Consider the following 4,440-nt stretch of genomic DNA (forward strand, 5'->3'; position numbering starts at 1 on the left):
CACGATAATATCGTATGAAATAATTCAAGCGTTATATTGTAATATTATGCTACAGGTGCAGGAGTCGTGAAGTCAAACGGTCTGTACGTCTAACTGCCAATATGTGGGATGCTTTATTATTTTTTGATAGGACGTTTATAACTAGATATTTATATTTTTTTCTTAAACTTAACTTCGAAAAAATTAGCCTATGCTATTTTACAACTTCTACTAATAATATTATATTGTGACTCTACTCTTCCTTTTTATTTCAAACTTTTTTTCTTAGAAAGAAAAATTAAGGCTGGCGAAATATAAATTGCATACAGCTGTAAGTATAGCTGTGAGTATGCTGTTTAAAATAAAACTTACTAAAGGATTAACCCATTGAGCCCCAAGCGGCCCGATCGGTCCCAGACACAATAGATTTTCTATTGTGTCTGTGGTTCCGGGGCCTGAGTTACTACGGAACTAAGTAGCCAAATAATTTATAATTTTTACTAAAAGTGTACGCTGTTATTATCTGTGTACGTCCATTATTAGTATGATATGTTTGTAAGTACATTTACATCTTAATACAAACACGTCATATACCGAAAATAAAACCCAACAAAACTCTATTTAACACAAATACAATGGAAACCCACCCTGCAATACGTCTGCGGAGTAATCGTGTGAGTTTTGGAAGTGTTTGCATTTCAGATAGCAGCCTCATGACGGCTCGTCATGTCTGCATCTTCCATTGTGTAACGCTTTCCGATTGTATAAATATACGAGATTAAAATGCGCTTTAAATATTTAAATTATTCTAGTGTTCTGTTGTATTTTCTATGTTTTTTTGTTATATTTTGAGTATAGAGTATAGACTATAGAATGCCTAGGAATGATTATTGTAACTATCATAACGATACAGAATCCAACAATGGAAGAAGGTTACTTATTAAACCATAATAAAAATGGATTTAGAATATGCTAGTAAGTTTTTCTAATGCTTTATAATTGTAATGATTTGACATGGGTTATTTACTTTAAGAGCGAAATTAAACATTCCTCTGTACGGTAAGTTATGTAAAACTTATTAATTCATAAGAATTAACGGATAACCGTTTAGTTAAACACATAAAGAAAAATAATATACTCATTATTACAATTCATACATTCATTACACGCAAAACTGCATTACAACTTCCAAAATTGATATTCATACAACTTCAAAATTGTCTCATCTTCCTTGAGTGAGCACAAAAGAAATTGTTCTTTAATCTAAGTATCGCGTTAAAATAGCCTTAATTAAACCACAAAATGAATTCGAGAAGAATCTCTGAATGAAAGTAATTAACAGTATTACGGAGAGGACGGAAAATTAAATACAATGTGACGTGCATTGACTAAGATTACCTAATGAAGCCGAGTGCTTAGCTTTCATTGTTTTGTAAGTATTGTTTTAAATTATGCAAATATTATGCATTATTTTGTACGTGGAAATCAGAGAATAAAGTATATTATTACCGAGATAAAGTACCTAATGTCTCTACGGAGTACTACAATGGTAATGCTCTTTGTTATATTATTATAAATAATTTATATTATTAAACGAGTAAACACTGTAAGTGGCGATTGTTTTTAAATTCCTTTAAAAAAAATTGCCGACGAAAAAATAACTTATATCAGCATAATTTCAAGGTCTACCTACTTCTAAAACTTATATGAATAAGTTACTAAACCCTACGGTAGTCGCGTATATAAAAATGACGTGGGATGTCGCGTGGTCTACAAGGGTATACCATTTAAATAAAACTGGCAATTTAATACGTTTCCAATAGACGTCTAAAATTATCTAAATAGCACTTTATCATTTCAAAGTAATATAAAACCGTTGTACAAACACTCCAGTCTTCGTATAAGTGTTTACTCTCGCAAAAGAAATCGAAACATTACGGTGTAGTACGTAAAATATTAGCAGCTGCGCCCTGTGGTTTTTCCAAGTGCCCAAGGGAACTCTTTGATATTCGGAGTAAGAGTATTTGTAAGGTATTTGCAAATTTTATCCCGTAATATCGGAGTATCAAGGATTTTATTTATAATTGCCAATAAAGTGATGACATAGCAATTTCCTTAAGTTATGGTGTTTTAAGAGCATTGAAAAATGGTTGCCTCGTTGATTAGTTTAACTGGTTTGTATATAGAAAAAAATGGTTGTCTGTAAAGTCGGTTTACTGACGATAGTTGAACGTGACAACGTCCGATTGTGCTTCTTTGTCGCTCGTTCTGCGCTCTCGCTTGCACTTCAAGCCTTACATGGAACGCCTCAGAGCGAGGTAACACCGCATGAGTCATGTTTTTTCGTGCGTGCAGCCCGGCTCTATCGAATTATAAGACGTTGTCACGTCAATAAAAACATATTAGGTAACATTTTTTCATGTTTCTTACATAATCTTATACTGTTTTTTGTCCCTAGACCGCGTTATTGGAACACAGTGGGATACCACGGGATACTAACCGCGGAAGCTTTACTCGTGTTAAAACAAGATGGCGCTGTAGGAATTACTTGACACAAACTTGACTCAAGTTCATGAAAAATGAAACGTTTACTGTTGCTCTTTTTTAACACGATAAAGAAAGAAGACTTACCTGTTTGATCGGTAAAATATTCTTGATAATATATATTATTTAAATATAGAGTGAAAATTCACTTTAAAATATTATTATTGCTAGAGAAAAAATCGATCATCCATCTAATTATTATTAATCATAATCATAGAAATCTAAATAACAAGACACATAGAAGGGCTATAATGTCATAATTCGTATGAAAACCGCTGTCGCCAAAATCAACACATTCAAACCGAAAGCTAAACAGTACACACAAGTAAACTATGCCTTTTATTGGACAGCTTGATTTTAGTGAAAACTAACTTATCTATTAAATTAAGCTTTTGAATATGTATCCTAACGCACGAATTTACGGTTTATTTTAGAATAACAACCCTAAGTATATGAGACTTTTTGCTCCAATACGAACAAACGTGATAATAAGAATGGTCGACTGTGTCATTCATTGTTATTTCGATTACTATGGTGACAATCGTAATACTTGTAAATATTCTATAATTTTAAGGAAAAACGGCATTATTTCTAAAAAAAAATATTTTCCGATGAAATATTATTCCTTTATAAGTATAATTACAACTTGTGGAAGAATTTCCGCAATGGGAATTGCTGAAACACACCATGTATACACTCATAGGTCTCCAGAGCAACTGAACAGTGACGAATGCACTGGTGATGTGCAAATCACCTGAGTGGCGACAAGGTCACGCACGCTTACGACTTCTAGTGTCTTGTTATTTAGATTTCTATGATCATAATATATTTCAAGCAATTACCGTCTATTCTGCTCGTATCGATATTTATTGGTTATTATTTGAGATCAAATCAAGACTTCCAAAACTAGATTGTGTTTTAGATTGTGTTTCAAGCTAAAGCTAGAATCTAGAACTTTCTCTAGTTCATTGTATTCAACCAATAGATCCCAAAATTAGCTATTGCTTTATTCACTTTCAGGTTTTTGAAATGTTGATTGAGGATTCAATTAGTAGGAAAACTATTAATTTCTGAATTATCAATGGGCAATTTACATAATTGTGATAATTAATTATTATTACTATAACAACCTGGATAACGCTTTTAGATAAATCGATTGTTGTTAATTATTGTAGTGTTATATTACTTATGTACCTATGTATGTACTTATGTAAGTGTTTGAACATGTCTAGCTAAGCATTTAATTAGTGGTTATTGTTATTTAATTTGGAAATTACTTGAACATCGAATGATACAAAATTTAAGTATTCTAAATAGGTGAGTACATCTTATATATTTTATTCATAATAGATTTATTCATCAATTATATCAGTTTAAGGGCCGATTTTTCATTCCTTGGATAAAACTTACCCGTCCAATAATGTATTACACGATAATATTAAAATGTCACCTGTAAACTGTCAAATACGGGCAATAAGAATACATTTTTGAAATGTAAGGGCTGATTTTTCAATCCTTGGTTAAAATTTATTCGTCGAATAATGTATAAAACTACCATTTTAAAAATGTATTCTAATTGCCCGTATATGACAGTTTACGTGACATTTTTATATTATCGTGTAATACTTTATTGGACGGATAAGTTTTATCCAAGCATTGAAAAATCAGCCCTTAGTTTAATACATTATTCGACGAATAAGTACTAAGTACTAACCAAGGATTGAAAAATCAGCCCTAAGTGAAACAAAATCGATCCTAATGACAAATGCATATAATAGAGTCACGAGATTTCACTAATGAATGTAGTTAAAATATATTAGGATCAAAACTCTTTTTATGGAACATTTTTGGAATTTATTATCCTTGCAACACGCTCGCTCGCTGCGGTTATAGCCAGATGCGGTGACACATGTCTTA

Source organism: Colias philodice, chromosome 15, assembly GCF_061535455.1.
Source record: "Colias philodice isolate Cphi_HAF_F1 chromosome 15, ilColPhil1 Martin Lab GWU primary, whole genome shotgun sequence".
In the NCBI taxonomy this organism is placed as follows: Eukaryota; Metazoa; Arthropoda; class Insecta; order Lepidoptera; family Pieridae; genus Colias; species Colias philodice.